This window comes from Balaenoptera borealis (genome assembly GCF_965194805.1).
Source record: "Balaenoptera borealis genome assembly, chromosome: 8".
NCBI classification, from domain to species: Eukaryota; Metazoa; Chordata; class Mammalia; order Artiodactyla; family Balaenopteridae; genus Balaenoptera; species Balaenoptera borealis.
The window spans coordinates 72,096,093-72,108,555 of NC_138865.1; the positions used below are offsets into that span (position 1 = coordinate 72,096,093).

Genomic DNA, 12,463 nt, shown 5'->3' on the forward strand with positions numbered 1-12,463 from the left:
GACAAATCAGATAAGGTAAAACAGCTGTGAGCTCCGCAGATGCCTGCCACGTGTGACTGAGGCTATCATCTTTCCTATTCAGAAAAATAGCTCCTTAAAGGAGATGTCTTCGGAACATGGTGTAAACCCTCCCCCTCCCTGCAACAGAGCTGGCATTCATGGGAGGGAACCAGAGTAGCGTGTCATGTTCTAACAGCTCTTCCAGCAGTGAGACTAAATACACATAAACTATTCCAAATTTGTATCTGCTGTGAACATGAACAATGACACAGTGTCATTCCGCTATAAGGTTCATCTGGACGAATTATATGCAAAGAAGGAATATGCACGCTCCATCACTTTTCCTGACTTTTCCAGCTTCAACCTTTGTGACCAAAAACAAACAAATAAATAAAAAACTCTGGCTTCACTTTTATTATCCTTTATTTGGTAGCTCTGTCACAAAGATAGTGAATCCAGAATAAGATGGAAATAGGACATTTACAGGAGATACAATGCAGGTTTTTCTGGCTATCTCAGCTTTGTATCTTTAAATCAGCTCAGTTTATCTTAGTTAAAGGAGTTTATTGGAGGGTTACACAGGGAAGTAAATAGGGTGAGATATCTTTTCAGAGCTATAAAGCAAGGCAGTCTTAAGAAGAACTAACAAAGTGTGGGGTACAGCACTAGCTCTAATTCTCCATGCAAAGGTCTGAGAACCTAAGGGCAAATAAGCCTTGCTCCTGATGCAGCTTCTCTGTCTACCTGCTGCCTATCCTGACTCTTCTCTGTGCCTCTTTTGCCTAGTAGCTTTGTCGTTGTTTTCTGTTGGATTTCTTAGTGTCTTTTGACTTATACCTCCATTGTCAAGTGCTTACTCACTCTTTCTAGGTCTCTCATTAAAACTCCATTACAGAAAGGGTGTGATTAGGGTAGTCAGTCCCATTAAGAGTAGAACACACCAGTGGGAAGAACAACGCAGGACCACTGAACAGCCTGTGATAGCTTGGGATCAGTTACTCACCCTTGGTTCCAGCAGCTGGGGCAGGGGGTGGGGGTAGGGTGGGAGTCGCTTTCCTCATAGGCACCTCTCCTGACCCAAGTCAATACACCTTAGCCCCCGTGTCCAGCCATGAGCACAGAGAGGCAATGCTCCATCAACTATCTATCGTGCTCCCACTCTTGTCCTGTGTCCACCAGTTTCCTAATTCTCAATTCTCAATCATGATTCCACACCTGGCCACTCATGTTTGTATGTGTCTCTCTGGCTTCTGACTCTTCAATACCCTTCAAGGGCTTTGGCTCAGCTTACTTTGGCCAACTCTCTCCATTGCACATTGCCTCTGAAATAAATCCTGACCCAGCAAGCCCACTGGCAGTGAAGGGTACAGGTTAAGCTGCTGTAACAAAAGACCCCAGAAGTATAGAGGCTCCAGTAAATATGAACTTATAGCTCTCAAGTAATAGTCCAGAATTATGTGGTCTACGATTACCTGCTGTCATTAACACTTAGTTTAGGTCTCTGGATCCAAGGTGGCTACTCCACTAATGCCTTTTTTACCAGCCGGCCAAAAAGGGGGAAAGAGAAAAAGGGAAGGGCACGTCCTTGACATTTCTCACATTACTTGTGCTCATACTCCACTGACAAAATCCTAGTCACGTGGCCCTCCTTGGCTTATAATAAGACTGGGAGATATTGTCTCTAGATGGGGAAGTCACACCCAGCTACAACTTGGCGAGGGGATGGGTGATTGGATCATTGAAAGGAATGGGGGAGAATGAGTTCCGTAGAACTAGTGGGCTCAGCCATAGGGAACAACTTCTGGCTCAAGCCCAGGGGCAGTTCTAGATTTTTGAGGCCTGAAGCTTATGCAACTCTTGGGCTCCTCTTTAAGATAAAGAATGCAAACTGATAACCACAAAATAATGAACTCAGGACTTTGGAACTGGCCCAAGCTTGTGAGGGGCTGGAAAGCCTAAGTTTCATCAGCTTCATGGTAAACCTGCCTCTGCTCAGGTCCATTAATCAATGTCCCAATCAAGGTCTCCCAACCCCTGCAAAGGGTAGTTTAAACCATTCCTACAGGATGAATTTTGTAGACTTTCCATGCCAGTGCCAAAGGTGGTAGCAGCATTTTGCTAAATGATAAGAAAACAAAACATGTCTTAAATCTGCTCTTCCTGGTGCTTTCACTGTAACCCCTGCCTGTGCAACGTAATTTGCTGGTGGGCTGCCCCAGGAAGGGTTGAAAAATGTTCTGCTGCTAATGGTGTAACTGGGTTACAGTGATAAAACTTGCTGCTGTGATTTCTCCTTCGGTACAGTCTACTTCCCAGCCCCTGACTGGTGGAGAGACCTCCTTATTTATGGGCATTTATTCTGTGCAGACAGGATACCATAAGAAACCCGTTTGGCAGCTGATCTTGGAAACTCTTACTGTGTCTTCATTTTCATATCAGTAAGCACGCTGTAGGAGATGAAGATCAGACAGGACGATGGCATTATCCCGCACGCAGTCAATCACGACCAGGCTAATTAGATTTTCCAGGTGCTTGGATACTATGGGACTGCATACTACATAAATACATAGATAAACATTCCCGGCCATGAGAACCAAAGAATTACTGCAGAAGGCTGCAAAATAAGTCTTTAGAAAAGGCTTCAATGCTCTTGCTTGCATGCTCTCCCTCTCTTTTTTAGAAAACATAATGAAACTTCAATACAACTGAAATGCTATGACTTGTGTACTATTAATGTTTCATAGGGCACAGCAATGTTCCTCAAAAAGTGAAAACCTGAAAATATACACCCTGGGGGTTAGATGAAATCAAATATATAAATACTTCGCAGGTTAGGGAAATATTCAAGAACAGTTTGCTGTGAGGGATAATGATTGCTTCCTTATCTGTGTTCATACCATCCCTCAGCTACATTTAATCTCCCTGACTTTATATCAGAGATTTTTTAAAAAATCATGTTCTTCATTCATTAAAGCTATAGCCTTAATTAAAGCTTGCTTCTGGCTATTCAGAAGCCATGGGTTTACTGACGAGCAGATCGCTCATGTACAGCAAACCCACTCTTCAATAGCCTTAGCATATCTCCCCCACCCCCCAAACACCAGTATCTGTGTACCTAAGAGCATTGTGACTTTGTGACTTCTGTGAATATGGACATCTGGGCATTTGCCTGGTCACTTCACTAGCATTTCCTCTTATGCCTTGCATGGATATTCTTCGGGGGTTCATCCTTAGTCCTTCCCCTCTCCTTTATTTATTTATTTATCTATCTATTTATTTATTTATATTGAAGTATAGTTGATTTACAATATTAGTTTCAAGTGTACAACATAGAGGTTCAATATTTTATAGATCATACTCCATTTAAAGTTATTATAAAATAATAGCTATATTTCCCTGTGCTGTACAATATGTCCTTGTTACTTATTTATTTTATGCATAGTAGTTTGTATCTCTTAATCTCCTACCCCTATCTTGCCCCTGCCCCCTTCCCTCTCCCCACTGGTAACCACTAGTTTGTTCTCTCTATACACCCCCTTCTTTAATTCAACATTCATATGTTGATGGTGTTTCATGCTTTATCTCCAGCTCAAAACTCTTCTTCCTCCCTGAATTTGGGATATCTCCACTTGGATGTAACACTAGGACTGTAACATTTCCAAACCTGAACTCGTTTTCCCCCCAACCAATCTGGCCCTCTTCTCATGCTCCATATCTCCGTGAATGGCTGTCATCCCACCAGTGTGGGAGCCATACTTGACTTCTCCCTCTCATTTTTCTCACTTTCCGTGTTCAGTCACCAGCCTGTATTGATTCTACGTCACTAATTGATTTCACATCTGCCTACCGCTCATTCTCCACTGCAGAGAGGTTCAGCCAGAATCTCATTCTCTCTTGCCTAGATGACCGAACAACTTTTTGTCCCCCTGCTTCCCACTGCCGGGCTGATTTTTCTAAATACACATATCAGTTATGTTACTGCCTTGTTTAAAACCCTTCACAACACCTCGCAACTTTCAGGATAAAGCCAAAGGTCCTTAGAATGACATACGAAGCCCTTCTTCTTCTGTCTCTTGCTTACCTATTTGGCAAAATCGAGTTACATCAGAGCTCAGAAAAGTCAGTGCTTTCTTTGTTCTCTGGAATTTTAGTGCCCTGCCCTTCTTCACTTGAAGATCTCGCCACCATTCTAGAAGCTTCCTCTCACCCCACCGCACTGGGTTTGGGGCCTCTTCTCTGTGCTCTCACAGCCCACTGTGTCTCCCTGTCCGTGGCTCCTGTCACACTGCATGGATACTGCCTGTTATTTTTTGAGTTCCCCACACTTAGACTAAGCCCCTGAAAGTACCTGTTCTTATCATAAATAGACACTGTGCCTTGTTTTTCTTTGTGTTGCCTTCATCTTAGCATGGTACTGACATATAATAGACACTCAAGAAATGTCTATTAAACGAGTGAATTTGGTAGCGAAGAATCAAGTATTAGATGGATAATTGGAAATTTCTAGGAATTATTCAGATAAAATTCCTTGGGCAGATTCTACTCTACTGTTTAAGCTGTTGCTTTCCATACTCTCAGATCCAAGTTTCTTACCACTTAAACCATAGCTAAGTGTTTGATGAACACCTACTATGTGTCAGGAACTGTACAGTCACCAAGGATGTCTGGCACATAAAGTAGTGTGTAACATTGTCCCTCCCTCAAGAATCTCGCAGTCCAGGTTAGAGACGTGGCTACTAACAAATAATGATATTGCAACGAGACACTTGCTATTGATTAATACAGGTGATAAGGGAAGTCAAAGGAATGAACGCTTTATTTTTCAGAAAAGGAAATAAGGAAGGGGCGATATTTGAATCTTGAAGGCTGGAGTGGTGTTTACCAGGATGATAAGGGGTTGGGAGTGGGCCTGGGGAGGACATTACAGAGGGAAAGATCAGCCCCTAGATTATGTGTATGACTGAATTCCAGGGATAGGTCTCAGAGAATTCAGCTGGACAAAAACTGTGAAGGGTAATGCAGGTCATGCCAAGAAGTTTGGACTTCACCTTCCAGGAGATGAGGGACCACTGAATGGGTGAAGCAAGTTTAATCCAATTTGCATTATTGAGGGATCCTTTGGGTGGCTATGTGAAAGGTCTTAGAAGGAGAAAGAAGAGGCAGCAGGAACAGCTAGGAGACAACTGCAGGATTCTGGGCTAGACTACGGAGGCCACATATCCTGTGGTTACTCACACGAATTCCTGCATTCAAGTTCCAACTCTGTTGGTTACTAGCTTTGGCAAGCTACTCAACTTCTCTGTGCCTCATTCTCTTCAACTGAAAATGGGATTGTAAGAATAACAACTGATGAGTTAGCTGTGCAGGATTAAATGGAAATTTATACAAATGTTTAGAACAGTGCTCATCTAAAAGTATAAAAGTATTTACTTTTTTATTCTATGAGAGCCTGAACCAAAGATGAGAACATAGAATACTGGAGATAAGCCAAGAAATACCTAGCAAGTAAAATTGAAAGTATTTGGAGTACGATAAGATATGGGGGTAAAGAAGATGGATAAGTGGAGGGAGATCCTCAGGTTTCTGGCTTGAGCAGCTGGTGAGTGATGATATCTTTCACAGGAGGCGGAGCAGGAATTTCTTTGAAGGTAAGTGATTGTTAGTGAGTTTGATGTTTTTTATCTTTTTAATTTTTATTGGAGTATAGTTGATTTAAAATCTTGTGTTAGTTTCTGCTGTACAGCAAAGTGAATCAGTTATACATATACATATTCCACTCTTTTTTAGATTCTTTTCCCATATAGGTCATTACAGAGTACTGAGAAGAGTTCCCTGTGCTATACAGTAGGTCCTTATTAGTTGCCTATTTTATATATAGTAGTGTGTTTATGTCAATCCCAATCTCCCAATTTATCCCTCTCTCCTTTTCCCCCCTGGTAACCATAAGTTTGTTTTCTACATCTGTGACTCTATTTCTGTTTTATAAATAAGTTCATTTGTACCATTTTTTCTTACATTACACATATAAGTGATATCATATGATATTTGTCTTTGTCTGGCCTACTTCACTCAGTATGACAATGTCTAGGTCCATCCATGTTGCTGCAAATGACATTATTTCATTCTTTTTTATGGGTGAGTAATATTCCATTGTATATATGTACAACTTCTTCTTTATCCATTCCTCTGTCGATGGATATTTAGGTTGCTTCCATGTCCTGGCTATTGTAAGTAGTGCTGCAATGAACATTGGGGTGCATGTGTCTTTTTGAGTTATGGTTTTCTCTGGGTATATGCCCAGTAGTGGGATTCCTGGGTCATATGGTAATTCTATTTTTAGTTTTTTAAGGAACCGCCATACTGTTCTCCATAGTGGCTGTATCAATCTACATTCCCACCAACAGTGCAAGAGGGTTCCCTTTTCTCCACACCCTCTCCAGCACTTGTTGTTTGTAGATTTTCTGATGATGCCCATTCTAACTGGTGTGAGGTGATACCTCATTGCAGTTTTGATTTGCATTTCTCTAATAATTAGTGATGTTAAGCATCTTTTCATGTGCTTTTTCGCCACAATGGCAAATCTGAGTTGCTTGCAGCAAATTCAAGGCAATTTATTCAGTAGGCTGGTGGGAATATAGATCTGGGGCTTAAGGGGAGATTCTCAGGCTGAAGATGGAGAATTGGGTCCTATTAGCATCCAAGTGGGGATTGAAGCCATGAAAGTGTGTGTGGCCAGATGGCTTAAGGAGAAAGTACAGAGGAAGAAGGGAGTTGAGGGCAGAGCTCTAGAAGACACTGACACCAAAGTAGTAGTGGGAAAAAAAGGTCCCAGAGAAAGAGGCAAAGCAACACAAAATAGAGGAATATGAAGAGAATCACAGCAGAACAAACTAAAGAAACAACAAGGTCACCTGTTGCTTAGCAATGGCACAAAACAGTACGTGCCTGAAAATATCCTGTACCAGACCAGTGGCTCCAAATTCTAAATTTTATGAGAATATTTAGGAAATTCTGTTTTGTTGAGTCCAGCCTCAATTCTTTGAAGCTGCAGGTTTGTACTAATTTGCATGGATAGTTTGTATCCCAGAACCAAAGCAAAACTATGGTATTGTAGCTGAAATACTTTAATTTTCTATTTCAGGAAGCAGGCTGTAGGTAATCCAGTTTTCTAACAAATAATCACTGTTTGTTATATCAAGAGTTAAAACACCTACAAGGATTAACGCTTTGACAAGTGGTGAGGAAAGAGCCATGTGACACTGTGGTCCACCTTTTTGGCAGTTTAGGAATTCAGAACAAATTCTCCAGTGTGGGTCATTTGAAACAACACCTAGTCTGTCATTCATGAAAAATATATACATATCAGTAAGTGACACTTGCTCACAAGGAAATCAGTAAGCATTATCCCATAGAATTCTCATGATTAGAAATTATTCTGCTGAGAGTCTACTAGAAGGCAGAATCAAAATTCCTCTGTATAGAAATGCATCTACCTAGAATTTTAAGACTTCAAGAAATTCCAATTCAGTGTTAGAATGTGCAGTATGATTGCGTGTGTGTAATTTGACTTTCATTTATTCGTCACATATGTATTGAACTTCTACTTTTGTCAGGCACTATACAGAGGGCAGGGCACACAATGACATCCAAGGCAGATACCCCCATGCCTTCACAGAGCTCACAGTAATGCAAGGACATCAGCTCAAAAGGTAACAGAAAAATAAGCAAAAGTTGTTTTAATTTGTAATAAATACTGTGATGGAAAGAAGGGACTGAGCAGGAGGATTACAGAAGGAGCTCGCTGTAGTTACTATGGTTGAACTAGAGGCTCATTTAGGAGGTGACATTCAAACTGAGCTTAGAGATAAGAAGGAGTAACCCTGGGGAGAAAATATTTGCAAATGACGTAACTGACAGGGCTTAATTTACAAAATATACAAACAGTTCACTCAACTCTATATCAAAAGAAACATAACCTAATCAAAAATGGGCAGAAGACCTAAACAGACATTTCTCCAGAGACGACATACAGATGGCCAACAGGCACTTGAAAAGATGCTTCACATCGCTAATTATTAGAGAAATGCAAATCAAAACTACAGTGAGTTTTGATCATCTCACCCCGGTCAGATGGCCATCATCAAAAAATCTACAAACAATAAATTCTGGAGAGTGTGTGGAGAAAAGGGAACGCTCTTGCTCTGTTGGTGGGAATGTAAATTGATGCAGCCACTATGGAGAACAGTATGGACGTTCATTTACAAACTAAAAATAGAACTATCATAAATGATCCAGCAATCCCACTCCTGGGCATATATCCAGAAAAGATGAAAACTCTAATTCAAAAAGATACATGCACCCCAATGTCCACAGCAGCACTATTTACAATAGTCAAGACATGGAAGCAACCTAAGTGTCCACTGACACAGAATGGATAAATATATGGGGGGTATATATGTATGTGTGTATATGTGTATATATATATATATATATATATATATATATATATATATATATATATATATATATACATACACACACACACACATATACACACAATGGAATATTACTCAGCCATAAAAAGGAACGAAATGGTGCCATTTGCAGAGACATGGATTGACCTAGAGACTGTCATACAGAGTGAAGTAAGTCAGAAAGAGAAAAACAAATATCATATAATATCGCTTATATGTGGAATCTAGAAAAATGGTACAGATGAACTTATTTGCAAAACAGAAATAGAGACACAGATGTAGAGAACAAATGTATGGATACCGAGGGGGGAGGGTGAGTGGGATGAACTGGGAGATTGGGATTGACATATATACACAATTGACACTATGTATAAAATAGATAACCAATGAGAACCTACTGTATAGCACAGGGAACTCTACTCAATGCTCTGTGGTGACCTAAATGGGAAAGAAATCCAAAAAAGAGGGGATATATGTATATGTATAACTGATTCACTTTGCTGTAGAGCAGAAACTAACACAACATTGTAAAGCAACTCTACTCTACTCCAATAAAAAAAAATAAAGAATGAAATAATGCCATTTGTAGCAACATGGATGGACCTAGAGATTATCATACTAAATGAAGTAAGCCAGACAGAGAAAGACAAATTTCATGTGATATCACCTATATGTGGAATCTAGAATATGATATAAATGAACTTATTTACAAAACAGAAACAGCATCATAGACATAGAAAACAAATATATAGTTACCAAAGGGGAAAGGAGGTGGGGGAGGGATAAATTAGGAGTATGGGATTAACAGATACACACTACCATATATAAAATAAACAACAAGGATTTACTGTAGAGCACAGGGAACTATATTCAGTATCTTGTAATAACCTATAATGGAAAAGTATTGAAAAAAATATATATTGGGTTGGCTAAAAATTTCGTTTGGGTTGTTCTGTACGATCTTATATATGTATAATCGAATCACTGCTGTACACCTGAAACTAACACAATATTGTAAATTAACTACACTTAATTTTTTTAAGAAAGATACTGAAGACAGCCATTAAAAAAAAAAAGGAACAACTCTGGAAAGAATTGGGGGAGAGCATTCCAGGAACTGTAACTGCACCTGCAAACCCTACTTGGGAATTCAAGGAAGAGACCAGTGTAGCTGGAGCTTAGCAAACAGGATTGGTAAGTGAGAGCTTCAAGAAGCATCATGCTATCCTTTTCAAGTAAGCGGCCTGAGGTGACCTCTAAAAATGGTTTGCTATTCACTTGACCCAGAAAACCCCACAAAATCATGCAAGTCAAGAGGTTCAAATCTTTGTGTTCACTTTAAGAATATTCGTGAAACTGCATCCGAAAAGCACCAAGTATCTGAAGGATGTCACTTTACAGAAGCAATGTGTGCCATTCCATTGTTACAATGGTGGAGTTGGTAGGTGTGCCCAGGCCAAACAGTAGGGCTGGACGCAGGGTCAGTGGCCCAAAAAGAGTTCTGAATTTTTACGGCGCATGCTCAAAAATGCAGAGAGTAATGCTGAAGTTAACGGCTTAGATGTAGGACTCTCTGGTCACTGAGCACATACAGGTTCACATACAGGTGAACAAAGCCCCCAAGATGTGGCACAGGACTTATAGAGCTCATGGTCGAATCAACCCATACATGAGCTCTCCCTGCCACATTGAGATGATCCTTACTGAAAAAGAACAGATTGTTCCTAAACTGGAAGAGGAGGTTGCACAGAAGAAAAAGATATCCCAGAAGAAACTGAAGAAGCAAAAACTGATGGCCCAGGAATAAATGCTGTAAAAAAATAAATGCAAATAAAAGTTTAAAAAAAAACCCCATCATGGTAAAGATCTAAATGTTTCTCTAAATTCATTGGGAAGGGTTTACATGGGAAGGGATGTGGCTAAGAAATTTAAATTCTTAATGTTTAAGAAGTTTTACCCAAGATGCTACCAGAAAACTACTAGAGCTAATCAATGAATTTGGTAAAGTAGCAGGATACAAAATTAATGCACAGAAATCTCTTGCATTCCTATACACTAATGATGAAAAATCTGAAAGTGAAATTAAGAAAACACTCCCATTTACCACTGCAACAAAAAGAATAAAATATCTAGGAATAAACCTACCTAAGGAGACAGAAGACCTGTGTGCAGAAAATTATAAGAAATTAAAGATGATACAAATAGATGGAGAGATATACCATATTCTTGGATTGGAAGAATCAACATTGTGAAAATGACTGTACTACCCAAAGCAATCTACAGATTCAATGCAATCCCTATCAAACTACCACTGGCATTTTTCACAGAACTAGAACAAAAAATTTCACAATTTGTATGGAAACACAAAAGACCCCAAATAGCCAAAGCAATCTTGAGAAAGAAAAACAGAGCTGGAGGAATCAGGCTCCTGGACTTCAGACTATACTACAAAGCTACAGTAATCAAGACACTATGGTACTGGCACAAAAACAGAAATATAGATCAATGGAACAGAATAGAAAGCCCAAAGATAAACCCACGCACATATGGTCACCTTATCTTTGATAAAGGAGGCAAGAATATACAGTGGAGAAAAGACAGCCTCTTCAGTAAGTGGTGCTGGGAAAACCAGACAGCTACATGTAAAAGAATGAAATTAGAACACTCTCTAACACCATACACAAAAATAAACTCAAAATGGATTAAAGACCTAAATGTAAGGCCAGACACTATCAAACTCTTAGAGGAAAACATAGGCAGAACACTCTATGACATAAATCACAGCAAGATCCTTTTTGACCCACCTCCTAGACAAATGGAAATAAAAACAAAAATAAACAAATGAGACCTAATGAAACTGAAAAGCTTTTGCACAGCAAAGGAAACCATAAACAAGACAAAAAGACAACCCTCAGAATGGGAGAAAATAGTTGCAAATGAAGCAACTGACAAAGGATTAATCTCCAAAATTTACAAGCAGCTCATTCAGCTCAATATCAAAAAAACAAACAACCCAATCCAAAAATGGGCAGAAGACCTAAATAGACATTTCTCCAAAGAAGATATACAGATTGCCAACAAACACATGAAAGAATGCTCAACATCATTAATCATTAGAGAAATGCAAATCAAAACTACAATGAGGTATCATCTCACACCAGTCAGAATGGCCATCATCAAAAAATCTACAAATAATAAATGCTGGAGAGGGTGTGGAGAAAAGGGAACCCTCTTGCACTGTTGGTGGGAATGTAAATTGATACAGCCACTATGGAGAACAGTATGGAAGTTCCTTAAAAAACTAAAAATAGAACTACCATACGACCCAGCAATCCCACTACTGGGCATATACCCTGAGAAAACCATAATTCAAAAAGAATCATGTACCACAATGTTCATTGCAGCTCTATTTACAATAGCCAGGACATGGAAGCGTCCATCGACAAATGAATGGATAAAGAAGATGTGGCACATATATACAATGAAATATTACTCAGCCATAAAAAGAAACGAAATTGAGGTATTTGTAGTGAGGTGGATGGACCTAGAGTCTGTCCTACAGAGTGAAGTAAGTCAGGAAGAGAAAAACAAATACCGTGTGCTAACACATATATATGGAATCTAAAAGAAAAAAGAAAAAATGTCATGAAGAACCTAGGGGCAAGACGGGAATAAAGACACAGACCTACTAGAGAATGGACTTGAGGACACAGGGAGGGGGAAGGGTAAGCTGTGACAAAGTGAGAGAGTGTCATGGACATATATACACTACCAAACGTAAAATAGATAGCTAGTGGGAAGCAGCTGCATAGCACAGGGAGATCAGCTCGGTGCTTTGTGACCACCTAGAGGGGTGGGATAGGGAGGGTGGGACGGAGGGAGACGCAAGAGGGAAGAGATATGGGGACATATGTATATGTATAACTGATTCACTTTGTTATAAAGCAGAAACTAACACACCATTGTAAAGCAATTATACTCCAATAAAG

General features: G+C 39.7%; 1 pseudogene across 1 annotated transcript; it reads left to right on the plus strand.

Annotated features, from left to right (window-relative positions):
* Positions 1 to 9,003: 9,003 nt before the first annotated feature.
* Positions 9,004 to 11,875, plus strand: LOC309634097 (large ribosomal subunit protein uL22 pseudogene; annotated as a pseudogene). Its single transcript has one exon. The product of its transcript is annotated as a large ribosomal subunit protein uL22 pseudogene (transcript).
* Positions 11,876 to 12,463: the final 588 nt, after the last annotated feature.